Source organism: Ailuropoda melanoleuca, chromosome 1, assembly GCF_002007445.2.
Source record: "Ailuropoda melanoleuca isolate Jingjing chromosome 1, ASM200744v2, whole genome shotgun sequence".
NCBI classification, from domain to species: domain Eukaryota; kingdom Metazoa; phylum Chordata; class Mammalia; order Carnivora; family Ursidae; genus Ailuropoda; species Ailuropoda melanoleuca.
In genome coordinates, this window is record NC_048218.1 from 80,318,760 (window position 1) to 80,334,122 (window position 15,363).

The 15,363-nt window shown below is 42.9% G+C and overlaps 1 non-coding gene and 1 pseudogene across 1 annotated transcript; both read right to left on the bottom strand.

The window, feature by feature from the left end:
- Positions 1–5,177: 5,177 nt before the first annotated feature.
- On the bottom strand, positions 5,178–5,632 carry LOC100466803 (annotated as a pseudogene).
- A 6,922-nt stretch (positions 5,633–12,554) lies between these two features.
- Positions 12,555–12,658, bottom strand: LOC117795575. The gene has a single exon (XR_004619646.1). It is a non-coding gene; the product is annotated as a small nucleolar RNA U13 (small nucleolar RNA).
- Positions 12,659–15,363: the final 2,705 nt, after the last annotated feature.

Genomic DNA, 15,363 nt, shown 5'->3' on the forward strand with positions numbered 1-15,363 from the left:
TAATATTAGCCTCATAGAATGAGTTTGGTAGCTTTCCTTCTGTTTCTATTTTTTGAAATAGCTTTAGGAGAATAGGTATTATTTCTTCTTTGAATGTTTGGTAGAATTCCCCAGGAAAACCGTCTGGGCCTGGAGTTTTATTATTTGGAAGGTTGTTTATCACTGACTCAATTTCTTCATAGTTAATTGGCCTATTTAAGAAATCTATTTCTTCCTGTTTCAGTCTTGGTAGTTTATAGGTTTCCAGGAAGGCCTCCATCTCTTCCAGATTGTTTAGTTTTTTGGCATATAGCTGTTGATAAAAGTTTCTAATAATCCTTGCAATTTCAATGGTGCTGGTCGTGACCTCTCCCTTTTCAGTCATAATTTTAATAATCTCAGTCCTTTCTCTTTGTTTTTGGACAAGTTTTGCCAGTGGTCTATCAATTTTATGGATTCTCTCAAAGAACCAGCTTCTAGTCCTGTTGATCTGCTCTACTGTGGTTCTGGTCTCTAATTCATTGATTTCTGCTCTAATCTTGGTCAACTCCTTCCTTGTCAGTGGGTTAGGCCTGTCCCTCTGTTGCTGTTCCAGTTTCTTGAGGTGAGAATATAGAAACTGCATTTTAGATTTTTCTATTCTTTTGAGTGAGGCTTGGATGGCTATGTATTTCCCCCTTAGGACTGCCTTTGCAGTATCCCATAGGTTTTGGACCGTTGTGTATTCATTCTCGTTGGTCTCCATAAATTGTTTAATTTGTTTTTTGATTTCCTGGTTTATCGAGTCATTCTTGAGCAGGATGGTTCTTAGCCTCCAAGTGTTTGAGTTTCTTCCAGGTTTTTCCTTGTGGTTGAGTTCCAATTTCAGAGCGTTGTGGTCTGAGAATATGCAGGGGATAATTTCAATCTTTTGGTATTGGCTGAGACCTGTTTTGTGTCCCAGAGCATGATCTATTCTTGAGAATGTTCCATGGGCATTTGAATAGAATGAGTATTCTTTGGTTCTGGGGTGTAGTGTTCTATATATATCTATGAGGTCCAACTCGTCGAGTATGGCATTCAAAGCCTTTGATTCTTTGCTTAGTTTTTGCCAGGGTGTTCTGTCTATTTCTGATAGTGGGGTGTTGAGGTCCCCTACTATTACTGTGTTCTTATCTATATGTCTCTTTATTTTGGTTAAGAGTTGGCTTGTGTATCTTGCTGCTCCCCTGTTGGGGGCATATATATTAATAATTGTCATATCCACTTGTTGAATACTTCCTTTAAGAATAATATAGTGCCCTTCTGTATCTCTCTCTATGGCCTCTAGTTTAAAATCCAGTCTATCTGATATGAGAATTGCTACTCCAGCTTTCTTTTGAGGTCCATTTGCGTGGAAGATGGTACTCCATCCCCTTACTCTAAGTCTGAATGCATCTTTGGGTTCAAAATGAGTCTCTTGTAGACAGCAAATGGATGGGTCATGTCTTTTTATCCAATCTGCAACCCTGTGGCGTTTTATGGGAGAGTTTAAGCCATTTAGATTGATAGAGATTATTGACAGATATGATTTTAATGATGCCATTTCTCTTTAAAGTCTTTGTATCGGTTGTGACTTGCTGCTCTGTATCACTCTTGGGGCCTTTTTACCTTTATAGAGCCCCCCTTAATATCTCCTGTAGGGCTGGTTTCGTGGTTACGAAATTGGTTAATGATTGGCGATTTTGGAACGTCTTTATTTCTCCATCAATTCTGAATGACAGCTTTGCTGGATAAAGGATCCTTGGCTGCATGTTTTTCTCTGAAAGAGCTTTAAAAATGCCCCCCCAAGCCTTTCTCTCATTCCAGGTCTCTGTAGACAGGTCTGACGTAATCCTGATACCTTTGCCTTGGTACGTGAGAAATTTCTTTGCCCTGGCCGCTTTCAATACTGTATCCTTGGATCTAATATTTGCGAATTGCACTATGACATGCCGTGGCGTAGGTTTGTCCTGGTTGAGCTTGGATGGGGTCCTCTCTGCCTCTTGGACACGAATGCTTGTTTCCCTTGCTAGATTAGGGAAGTTTTCAGCTACAATTTGTTCAAATATCTCTTCTAGACCTCTGTTTTTCTCCACCCCTTCAGGGATGCCGATGATTCTGACATTGGATCGTTTCATAGAGTCAGTAATCTCCCGTAATCTACATTCGTGGGCGTGGATTTTTTTAAGACCAGCTTCTATTTTCGTTTTTTCTTCTACTAACCCATCCTCCAATTCGCTAACGCGTTCCTCTGCCTCGGTGACCCTGGCCGTCAGAGCCTCTAGTTTTGACTGCATTTGGCTCATAGAATTTTTAATTTCTGTCAGATTCGCTCTCATTTCTGCCCTTAGGGATTCTATATTCTCAGCAACGCTTTCTCTGATGCTTTTTTCAAGTTTACTCATCATCTTGACCATTGTTGCTCTGAATTCCATTTCTGATAATTGGGATACATCCATATGTATTAATTCTGTGGCCGAGGCCAATTCTGTGGCAGAGGCCACAGACTCATTATCTTTTCTTTGCTTGGGGGGACTTCTCCTTCTCGTCATTCTGATGAGGAGAGATTGCGGGGTTGTCCAGAGCCCAAATTATGGACTGGCCCCAGGCCGTGCGCCCTTGTTTTATAGAGATCTTAGGGATGTGGGCTTCTTCCTTAAAGAGTTTATTTATTTATTTGAGAGAGAGAGAGACAGTCAGCAAGAAAGGGAACCCAAGCAGGGGAGTGGGAGAGAAAGAAGCAGGCTCCCAGTGGAGAAGCCCGATGAGGGACTCCTTTCCGGAATGCTGTGATCATGCCCTAATCCGAAGACAGGCGCTTAATGACTGCACCACTCAGGCGCCCCGGAATGTGGGCTTCTTGATTTTTCAGTCTGCCTTCTGGGGGAGGGGCCTGCCGCGCCGAACTCAGGAAACCCTGTTTGGGTAGAGTCTCCGTGTCCCCTGCGAGGGGGGATGGGGATGGGCACCCTGTGAGCCGGTATTTCCAGGGTTTTGTTCTCTGGCGGCTTTCCCTGGTGGTCTGCTGTGCCTCTTCTGAGAGTCAGAGCAGCAGCGGCCGAAATTCAGCCTCTGTCACAGAACAAAGGGATTGCGGCCCGTTCTCCACTGATGTTCTGGCCACTTTAACTCTGTTTCTGTTGGTGCTGCTCAACCCTGCAGCATCCCGGGCTGTGCGCCCCACACCTGGCGTCCCAGCCCTCACTTCCAGGGCCGGTGCGTCTCTGTCCTTTGTGTTTCTAACCCCGCCAGCCACCAGCCGCCCCGTGCGTGCTCCCGGAGCTCCCGGTCTCAGTCTGGTTCCAGTGAGCACACCGGAGTTCCGGAGCTCCGTGTGATGCTTGGTGGCGCGCGCTCCCGGCTCACGGTCTCAGTCTGCTGTCTCGAGGGTGCGGGTCCGTGGTCTGCCCACTCCCCCATGCAGTTGGTCTGCCAGCCGCCCCGCGCGTGCTCCCAGAGCTCCCAGTCTCAGTCTGGATCCAGTGAGCACATCGGAGTTCCGGAGCTCTGTGAGAAGTCTGGTAGCACGTGCCCCCCCAGCTCACAGTCTCAGTCTGCTGTCTCGAGGGACCAAAGGTGCGGGTCCGCGGTCTGCCCGCACCCCCGTGCAGTTGGCTACCGCTTCCTGGCACCCGGACACGGCGGCTCCCTCCCCCTTCCGTTTATCTTCTTATATCTGTGCATGGTTTCACGGCTCCCCGCTTCGTACCTCAATACTCAGCGCTGGAGATGTTCATTTGTAGAGATCCAGATGTATCTTCCTGTGTCTCAGGCTGATTCCGTGGATGTTCATGCTGGTCTGGTACCTCTCCAGCTCAACTCAGGGGACTGGCTGAAAAGGGGTCCCCTACTCCTCCGCCATCTTAACTCCTCCTCCTATATGGTTCCTTTCAATTAGGTGGGCTGTGGCTTTTCTGTTTTCTCAGTCTTCAAAGGTGTAGTCCCACTAGAGGTTCTGTCCTAGGCTTGGTCACCCCTCCTTTCATGGGAAGCAGCTCCCACCTGGGAGAAGCTTACACCTGTAGAAACTTCACTCTTTCCTCTCCTGCAGCTTTGACCCTTGTGGAGGAGACCAGAACTACACTTATATATCTTCCAACACTGGCCAAAATTTGTTGAAAAAAACCTTGTGTGTAGGGATTTCTGAATGAAAAATAACCAATTATTTAAATGTTTTAGCTATAATGTTTTATTTTTTTTAAGATTTTATTTATTTATTTGACAGAGAGAAAGACAGCCAGCGAGAGAGGGAACACAGCAGGGGGAGTGGGAGAGGAAGAAGTAGGCTCCCAGCAGAGGAGCCTGATATGGGGCTCGATCCCAGGGCTCCATCCCAGGACGAGCCAAAGGCTCAGCCGAAAGCAGACGCTTAATGACTGAGCCACCCAGGTGCCCCCATAATGTTTTCTGATTCCAAACTCGCTACATTCTCAGATTAAGAAATCTGATTTGATGTTGTAAAGTTTAGGATTTTCTTTTCAAGAATAAAAGTTCAAATAACTTGTGTTCCATTCCTTAGTGTTTATTTTTTGTGAAGAATAATATGACAGGATGACTTTACAAAAAATGGACCTTCTATCCTTGGTGGTGGTAGCAAAATAAAGAGCAAAAAATTTGATTTGGGTTTGAAAATTTCTATCAGTTGTATAAGAATGGTCTCATTTTAAACAGCTTTCATAGTATGTATATAATTATCTGTTGGTTACACCCACATCCTGTTCTCACTTAGGATGCATTTTGGAGGGGAAGAAAATTTAAATGTATTGGTTATTAAAACAAGAGGCTAATAATATTCTCCATAGCAGGTGGTACTCAAGGCCCTTATTGGTTGGTTCATAGACAGCAATGCTGCTTCGGGAGGCAGGACTGTGGTCAACAGTTGAAATGGAAAAAGATGTGATGGTTTGCTTTGCTATTACCTGCAGATCATCTCCATCTGGATGACCCTTGTATACTTTAAACTCAACCCTAAACCTAAACCTAAGCCCATCAGCTTCCGCCTTAAACCTCCTCCTCCTTTGTGCTCCCTGTCCTGGTAAAGGGTATCACCAGCCATCTCGTTACCCAAAAAAGAAACCTGGGCATTTTTCTTTATTTCTCTCTTTTCTTCTTTTCTTCTGCCCCTCACTCCTTACTTCTAGTCATCTACCAAATCCTGTTTGCTCTACCTTTTATTTATTTTTTAGTTTTTTATTGATTTATTTTTTGTTGTCCAAGGATTCTTGAAGATATTGCACATAGCAGAAAGATTCAGACGGCTCCACGTGGTGTTTGAAATTCATCCCAGCTGTAGGCCAAGTGACCTGCAGGCTGGACAGACTGCCAGAGCCCCAAGAATTTCAACATTTCCTTAGTGTCAGGCTCTTACTTCAGTGATGGCCTGACCCAGGGCTGAGACCTCAGGCACACAATTATCTCTGCTTTCTGTCTCCTTCTGCTGCAGCTTGATGGAGACACCTCTCACTGAGCCTCTCTGAATCTGCTTTATCTCACGTGTGACAAAGGCTGCTCTCTTGTAGCAGGGCTTCTTGCTAGGAATAATGGCAGTCTCCTCTCACACGTTGGTGTGCACATCGTTGCCCAGGCATGAGTCATACTTCTCAATGATGACCCAAGCTGTCTTCTTCATGGTTTTGGTGCAAACGTGGCCCATGTTGGCAGTTCTGATACAAGATGGCTCTACTATGTATGTATGTATTTATATTGGGAATACATTTCATTTATTTGTTTTTCTTTCTTTTTTTTTTATTATGTTCATTAGCTAGCATATAGTACATCATTAGTTTCTGATGTAGTGTTCAACGATTCATTAGGCTCTACCCTTTATTTTTTTTATTTTTATTTTTTTAAAGTTTATTTATTTATTTGGCAGAGAGAGAGAGACAGCCAGCGAGAGAGGGAACACAAGCAGGGGGAGTGGGAGATGAAGAAGCAGGCTTCCCGTGGAGGAGCCTGATGCGGGGCTCGATCCCAGAACTCTGGGATCAGGCCCTGAGCCGAAGGCAGATGCTTAACGACTGAGCCACCCAGGCGCCCCTAGGCTCTACCTTTTAAATGCTACTTGAATCCATTCGTTTTTCTGCATCCTTAGGAGCACTTCCCTCAAACCTCCATCATCTCTCATCTGGCTTGCTGGCAGGTAGCAACTTTCCAATTTCCCTACCTCTTTTTTTTTTTAATATTTTATTTATTTATTCGACAGAGATAGAGATAGCCAGTGAGAGAGAGAACACAAGCAGGAGGAGTAGGAGAGGAAGATGCAGGCTCATAACGGAGGAGCCTGATGGTGGGGCTCGATCCCATAACACCGGGATCATGCCCTGAGCTGAAGGCAGATGCCTAACCACTGTGCCACCCAGGCGCCCGCTCCCTACCTCTTTTCTTACCTCACTCCAAGCCATTGTCCACGTGGCATTCAAGCTGATCTTCGTAAAGTACACATCTACTTGTCCCTCACTTGCTAAAACCCTACAGCGGTCCTATGCTGCTTCCAATTAATGTCCAGGGTCCTGTGGCTCACATAGCCCTTCAGGAATAGGTCCTGGGGGTCTTCCCAGCTCTGTCTGTTGCCCGCCCCAATTTCCATGCCACAGTCAGCTTCCTTCAGTTCTTTGAATATTCCTTGCTCCATCCTGCCTGTGGCTTTTTCTGTTGTTTTCCCTTGTGTTTGAAATGCTTACCAATCTCCTATTTGTTCTTCAGTTTTCAGCTTAAGTGTGACTCTCCGAAAGCTTTTTCTGGCTTCTTCAAGTCTACATCAGGTTTCCCTGTTATAGGCTCCTACACTGGATGTCGTTGATCCTAGTCCAGATTGTGTGTTGTCATTGCTTGACTAAGTCCTCCAGTAGTTGATGAGACACTTGAAGGTAGGGCTCTCTGTGTCTCAGTGTTTTATCTCCAGTAATTACCCTGTGGCTGGTGCTCAATAAACATTTGTCTATAGTTTGTGGGAGTCCAAAATGGATGATTGCCCTCAGAAAGATTTGATAGCAAATATATTATAATAAAAATTTTTTTAAGGAATTTTATTCCCAACCCCATCTCAATTCTTTAAAGTTCTATCCTCCAAATACTGTGAAGTTTTGACGAGTGCATGGGATAGAATAGCCTGGTATGGTAGAAAAAGCCACAGACTTGGCCAACTTTTAAATTTTTTTTATTTTAGAATTTTCATTTATTTATTGTTTTAAAATTTTATTTATTTATTTTAGAGAAAGAGAGAGAGAGAGAGCACAAGTGGGAGGGGCAGAGGGAGAGAGATAGAGAGAATCCCAACTGGGGATTCAGACACAGGGCTCGATCCTAGGACCGTGAGATCATCACCTAAGCCGAAACCAAGAGTTGGACGCTTAACTGACTGCGTGACCCAGGTGCCCCTTGGCCAACTTTTTTAAAGCTCTTAGTATATGTCAGGCTGTGTCTGTGTTATGCACATTTCATATATTATTTCATCTAGTACTCATAACAGCTCTGTTGGATAGATATTGTTATCTTCATGTATTAGATAAAGAAATTGAGGCACAGAGAATCAGAATTCAGTTCAAAACAATACTCTATCACTTATTAGCTGTGTTACCTTGGTCAAACAACTTCACCTTCTGAATGTTCATCTTCTCAGCCATAAAATGGAGAAAACTCTTACTAACAAGCTGGATTCCAAATTTTTAGTTTACTGATACACCATGCTCATACATCATACACCTTGGCCTCCCCTAGGAAGGCCACTGACTCAGTGCCATATGCCAGTGAACAAATGAACATGAGCTGCGGTGTGGTGATGTTCCAGCCTGCCAGCCATCAGGACAACTTTAGCAGAGGAGCCAGTATGTTTGTTCAATTAAATATTTTATTGCAACTTTTCTTATTATATTATAAAAATATATGGAAAATGAAAATAAAAAATTCTGATGCTAGTTATTAATAAGAAAGACTCACAGTTATTCAGCACTGTGCCAGTTATTAACCTATTGGCTCTCAGCTTCAAACCCATTCTTTTATATTCTGCTTTGTGATGCAGGGACTGGGACTCTGCCAACCACATTTTTCCTTTGCCAGCTGCTTCCTTTTAGGCTCTATTAATAAGGAACATTAGAGGGAGACTGCATGGCAGGATGAGGAAGAAGGGATTTACTCTTTCCTCTTTGCTTCTGGTTTTTTTCTGGTTGGCTTCCTATTCCTGTCATCAGCGTCCAGCAATGCTGCTTCTTCACTCCGGCGGAGCCAGTTCATTCCAGGAGCAGTTTGTTACAGGTTCAGCTGTGTCCCCTAAAATTCATATGCTGTAGTTCTAACCCTCAGTACTCCAGAATGTGACGTTATTTAGAGATAGGATCTTTAAAGAGGTAATCAAGGGGCACCTGGGTGGCCCTGTCAGTTGGGCATGTGACTCTTGGTTTCAGCTCGGGTCATGATCACAGGGTCATGGGGTAGAGCCCTGCATCAGGCTCTGTGCTTAGTGTGGAGTCTGCTTGTCCATCTCCCTCTGCTCCTCCCCCGCCCTCAAAATAAATAAACTAATTAATTAATTAAATAAATTAAATAAATAAATTTAAAAATAAATAAATAAATAAAATCTTTAAAAAAGATAAAGAGGTAATCAAGTTAACATGCAGTCGTGGACCCTAATTCACTATGACTAATGTCTCTTTTTTTAAAACAGATTTTATTTATTTATTTGAGAGAGAGAGAGCATGAGAGGGGAGGGTCAGAGGGAGAAGCAGACTCCCTGCTGAGCAGGGAGCCCCATGTGGGACTCAGTCCTGGGACTTGGGATCATGACCTGAGCCAAAGGCAGCTGCCCAACCGACTGAGCCACCCAGGCGCCTGACTATCTTTATAAGAAGATATGCATAGAGGGAAGACAATGTGAAGAGACATAGAGGGAAGATGGCTGTCTACAAGCCAAGGAGAGAGGGCTGGAACAGATCTTTTCTTCACAGCTTTCAGAAGGAACCCTCCTGCTAACACCTTGATTTTGGACTTGCAGCTTCTGGACCTGTGAGACAACAGATTTTTGTTAAGTCACCCAGTCTGTGGCACATTGTTATGGCAGCCCAAGCAAATAACACACAGTTGGATCTAGTTTGAGGTTTTACCAGCTTGCAAAGGCAAACTCATTGTATCCCTGCAGAGACACCAGCTCACCTGACTGGCACCCCTTTTCAGAAGCCTCGGTCCCAATCCATTGGGACTCTCCTTCAAGCTTCTACGTTTGAATTACAACCTCTTCCCTTTGTTCCCCCAGCCCTAGGAACTGCTTTGCTGTTGCTACCTGTGAAAGCTTAGTGTTCTTTTTGCCTTTTCAATTACTTTGTTAACAATTCTTTATTACCTAGTTAAACATGGTCTATTTTAAATTCTCTTTGTTAACATAACTGGAGCCTAGGGGGCAGGTTTGCTGCTGGCAGAGCCTTGACTTCATGACCCTGGCCTGGCAGAGCTGCAGGGTGGGGCCACTGCCGAAGTGGGTCTGGAAGGCCAGGCATTGAGCCAAAGAGGATTATTCTCAAGACTGAAGATCTGATGGAATTTATCATGTTGGGTTTTGTACTTACTTGAAACCTATCATTCCTTCCTTTTTTCCTATTCCTCCCTTTGGAATGGGAATGTCTATCCTATGCCTGACCCACTCTTGTATTTGCGAAGCATATAACATGTTTGATTTCACAAGCTCATAGCTGGAAAGGAATTTTGCCTCAGGATGAATCACAATTCTAGTCTCACCTATAACCGATTTATTTAGATGAAGAGTTTGATTTAGACTTTAGAGTTGATGCTGGAATGAGTTGAGACTTTGGGGGTTGTTGGGATGAAATAAATGTATTTGGTATGCAATAAGGACATAGATTTGGGGGGGACCAGAGGCACAATGCTATGGACTGAATTATGTCCCCACAAATTTGTATCTTGAAAGTCCTAATCTCCCGTATGACTCTCACAGAGAATGTAGCAGAGAGATCTTTTCTGGCATAGCCTTCTCCGGACTGTATTAGATACCCTTCCTCTGATGCTACGGATAAGAATCATAGAGCTGACAAATTTAGCACAATTGAGACAAAGATGGCAACTTTTTTTCATTTTAAGATTTTATTTATTTATTTGAGAGAGAGAGAGACAGAGAGAGCACAAGCAGGGGTGTGAGATCATGACCTGAGCCAGAGATCATGACCCGAGCCGAAGATCACGACCTGAGCCGAAGTCAGACGCTTAATCAACCTTATAAGCCACCCAGGCACCCTAAAGATGGCAACTTTTTAAGCAAACCGAAAGTGGTGAATTTTGTTTTCTCATTTGAATGTACATTGGACTTAGGCCTATTTTCTGAGTGTTTAATTGTTAAGGAAAACAAAGTGCAGAAGAGAATAAAATGTTGAAAATATATAAAGATCGGGTCAAAAGGCTTCATAAAACTTAGGGTGTGTTATTTTCTCATAGTAGCCTGTATGTTCGATATGCTATTCAGTTTTCCTGTTCACCTGTTGGCCTCATTAATCCGGGAGCTCCTTGAGGGCAGACTGGGGGATATTTAGTCACCTCAGTATCTCCTATTTTCCAGCACTGTGGCTGGACCATGCTTGACATTTAATGCAAATTCATTAAGCTCAAACTTAAATTCTGGAAAAGAACCTGTTTCAACTCCCCATTGTCAGTGTAATCTCAGACCTGTCGAAGACTCAGGACAGAGCCGGTAGAGAAAGGGGCAGCTTGGTGAAAGGGGTGTACTTTGTCCAATTTAGACATAGAAATTACTTTCCGTTATGGTGGGTTATTTTGAGAAGGTTAGACGTGATTTACATATTAGTCAGTGCCAGAATGGTTCTCATGTCTGGAGGAAATTTATGTCTCTGCTCTTCTTTGCCTAGGTTTTGAAACTTTCGTTATTTAATAATAGTTGCTATTTATTTAGAGCTACAGCATGTCAGGTGTAGTGCTGGGGGCTTTAAATAATGAGCTCTCCTTCAGTAACACAACAGCGCTATGAGATGGGTAATCCATTTTATAGATAAAGAATCTGTGGATCTGCAAAGTTAAGCATATTGCCCAAGGCCACACTGTGGGAAGTGCAATAACTGGGATTAAAATTCAGGTCTTTCTGACTCTAGAGTTTGGTCCTTTGCAGTGGTCTTCTTTCTTGCTCAAGTAGAACCCGCAGACCCTTAGAATGGGATGATGGATCTCCTGACTCTCCACACCGGGATCCTTTCTCCAGGTATAAAAACTCAAAACCCCGGTTACCCCTCTGAGAAAGTGATGGCTAAGTTTTCCAGTCCCCAGTTCGAACTGTCTAATACACCTTCCCTTTCTTACACACCATGCTGAAGGAGGCAGTTGGCAAAGTGGCAATGTGATATACAGAAATGAACAGGGAACTTTACTTTGTGTGCACCCCCCCCAACATCTCTTGTCATATCTGTACTTGGAAGGGTTGATGTGATGTTTAACTATGTTACAGAAGACTGTTGGTTATATAGGGCACATTTTATAATATTTTCTCTTTTCATGTATATATATCCACAGTGCTGAGCAGCAGTGTTGTTAACCCAAATTGGGGATCGTGCAAAAGTCCTTCCTAAATGGCTTTGGAATGTGTTAAAATATGTCTGTATATATTTAAAGAATCATAAAAGATAAGAGCTGGGGCACCTGGGTCGCTCAGTCAGTTCAGTTTCTGACTCTTGGTTTCAGCTCAGGTCATGATCTCAGGGTCGTGAGATTGAGCCCCACATCAGGCTCTGCACTCAGCAAGGAGTACGCTTGAGATTCTGTCTCTCTCCCTCTGCCCCTCCCTCCACTGCACTCTCTCACACACATTCTCTCTCTTTCTAAAATAAATAAATAAATCTAAAAACAAGATAACAGCTACTGGATCATATTTGTTTTATCAGGTTTCCAGTACGTTAAGGCTAGAAGAACTTAAGTTAATACAGAAACTTCTGGATAACGTGGATAATACACCCAGAGGTAGACATGAAAACTTCCCTTGAAATGGAGATGTAGAAAAAGTAGATTTTATTAATACAGTGTTTTTCTTATTTTTCATCTGTCATCTAAAGGTGTTTGAAATTCTGTAGCTTGAAACTTCAGACTTGATCACATTTCTTTACCCTAGAAGAAGTGTCTTAAGGGTGAGAAGGCCACCTGGCTGTTTCAGAATGAGATTGATTGGAAGTCCCCGTCCCCCAGCTCCTCTGCCCCAAGCTATGCCTTGTCTTCTTATCGTCAGCTGATCAGGTCACACTTTAATTCTAATGGTACATCCAGAGGTGACCATCTCTGCTGGACTTATTTACTCATTTGGAGGGTGTTGTAAGGCCGCTTCCTTGGGGGAAGCGATGGCGTGGGTGTAATGGTGGCATCCCTGTGCCCTGTACCAGCAATATTAGTGCTGAGCGCTGCCGCGTCTCATGCTCAGGGGTGAGGAAAGTGGTGTCCTCAACAGGCTGATCCTTCAGAGAGATTTTGAGCCTGTTCTTAACTGCATCTTTGAAGCCTTGTTCTCCTTGTAAGCTGGAGATTTTGTGCTCCCCATACACCCTCCAAACGTTTTTAATTAGTTAATAAATTATATTTTTTCACATCAGACGGATAATGTGCCATGGTCAAAACAAGGTTTGAGGAAGGCACATGTCACACAATGGTGTGAACACCCCATCATCATGCTTCTGAACTACAAAAGGATCCAAACATTTCAAATTTAAAATATAAAAGAATATGGGGTGCTTGGCTGGCTCAGTCGGTGGAGTGTGTGACTCTCGATCTCGGCGTTGTGTCTTGACCCCCATGTTGGGTGTGGAGATTGCTTAAAAATGAAACTTTGGGGTGCCTGGGTGGCTCAGTCGGTTAAGTGTCTGCCTTCAGCTCAGGTCATGATCCCAGGGTCCTGGGATCGAGCCCTGCATGGGGCTCCCTGCTCTGAGGGGAGCCTGCTTTTCCCTCTACCTGCCGCTCCCCCTGCTTGTGCTCTCTCTCTCTCTCTCTCTCATCCTCTGTCAAATAAATTAATAAAATCTTTAAAAAAAACTTAAAAAAAATAGTATGATGAGCTCCCATATACTCTGGTTTATTTCTCTGTTTCTATACAATATTTTCTTTTGCTGAACCATTTGAAAGTAAGTGACAGGTATGATGCTTCACTCTAAAAATCACATGTATCTCCTGAGTACAAGGATGCTGTCCTACGTAGCCACAGTGCCATTATCATATGCAAGAAACATAACCTTGGTATAAAATCACTGAGTATAGTTCATGTTCAGGTTTTCCTTAGTCCTTAAAACGTCCTTTATAGCTACATTTTTTGGGCACTGTAATCAAACCTTTAATACCACTTTTGTGCTAGATGAATTCACACATAATTGAAAATATCTCAGATCATCTCAAATATCCCAGGACTCAACTTTGATTAATTTTCTATTTCAAACCCAAGTCCATATTCAATAGTGTTTCATCTAAGGATATTTTGAAATGTGTGACTTTTGATGTTAATACTTTTGGAACTCTGGAACAACCTGTGCCCAATATTCCCAATGTGTTAAAACTAGAAAGAAAACTCCTTTCTTCTAGCTGTTTTTGTTATTCTTGTTGCTGGATTTTGTTTTGTTTTGTTTTTACCGTGTTAACCATTTTTAAGTGTAGTGTCTGGTGTTGTTAAATATATTCACATTGTTGTGCACCAATCTCTTTAACTCTTTTCATCCTGAAAAACTAAAACTCTGTGTCCATTAAACACTAACTCCTCGATCTCCATCTCCCCCCCAGCTCCTGGCAACCATCCTCCTACTTTCCATCTCGATGAATTTGACCACTCTGCGTACCTCATGTAAGTGGAATCATGCAGCATTTATGTCTATTCGCGACTGACTTATTTCATTTATCAGTTTCCTTAAAGTTCATCCGTGGTGCAGTGTATGACAGGATTTCCTTCATTTTTCAGGCAGAATAATGTTCCATTCTATGTAAATACCACATCTTGTTTATCCATTCCTCTGTCAGTGAACTCTTGGGTTGCTTCCACCTTTTGACTATTGTGAATAATGCTGCTATGAATATGGGTGTTGTTTTTCTTTTTGAATCCAGGATCCAGACAAGAATTATACACCCAATATTGTGCTAATAAATTCAGTTTGTGCTAAAAAATAAGCTGGTGTTGACTTAGTGCTAGTCATCAGGGACTCAAACCCTATCCAAATGCATATGGATAGCCTCTTGTATATGATTGAGGTTGATTTATAAATCTGATGCTAAATACAGAAACTCATACTGGGTGTTGGTGAGTATGACTGCACCTCACTTCTGGGATTAGCCTCACACTCCTGGTTTTTCGCCACCCTTACATCCCTCCTCCCTCTTTCTGCCTCAGGGAAAATGCTGAATGAGGAGATAGAAACTGTGTGTGCATGACCCAGGGTCTTCCTCTCCTCCTTTGGTTGCTGGCTACTCTCAGGTACCTTCTTTTTTGCAATTCTGGGGATAAGGTGGAGTTAGGGGCTGGCTCTGTTTCAGTGTTGCCACAACTGGGTGGATAATATGTTGATTATATGGTTTGGCTCCCCAGCTCAGCTAGTACACAAATATTTGGCCCTCATCTCCTCTTTGTTTTATTTGTCAGTTGGTTCATCCAGGATGAGGGGGGAAATATTGCTTTTTATTGGACTTCTTAAAACACCTCAATTATCAGGAAGACACCTGAATACCAGACTGGACCATCTACCTGCACAGTGGACCCCTCCTGTTGCATAAGTCTACTCAGGATAACAAGTTACAGTTGGGAAGACAGCAGTTTCTCCGTAGACCCATGTAAAAGAAATCCAGTATTGCCGAAGAGATATTAGCGTTAAACTAATTTGGCTTTCCCCACTCTAGGACCTTCTTGTTGAGGTTACTAATGCTAGTTATGAGAAGTAGATTATTCCTCTTTGCTATAAGTACAGGGAAAATTTTACTCTTTTTAAAAACTCTATTTAGAAAAAAAATTTTTTCATTGCTGAGAACATGAGAAAAGCAGAAAAGTACATAGAATAAAACAAAAGATACAAGAGCTTATCACCCAGAAATAACTTTTCATGTCTCAGTACATCAGTTTTATCTTCAACACACACTTCTCCTTTGAGCTCCAGACCGTGTATCAAACATTTCACTTGATAGTGCATCTGGAATGTCTCAGAGACTCTACACTCAGCATGACCAAGAATAAACTCCTACTCCTCTCCCCCACACCTGTTCCTTTAGCAGTGTTCTCTGTATCAGAGTGTTGGCATCTCCATTCATACAGCTGTTCACACTAGAAACCTAGGCCATTCTTGAAAATTATTTTTCCTTTACATTCCACATCCAGTCCTTCAGCAAATTCTATTGATTTTTAACTTTACTGTTTTTTTTGTTTTTTAG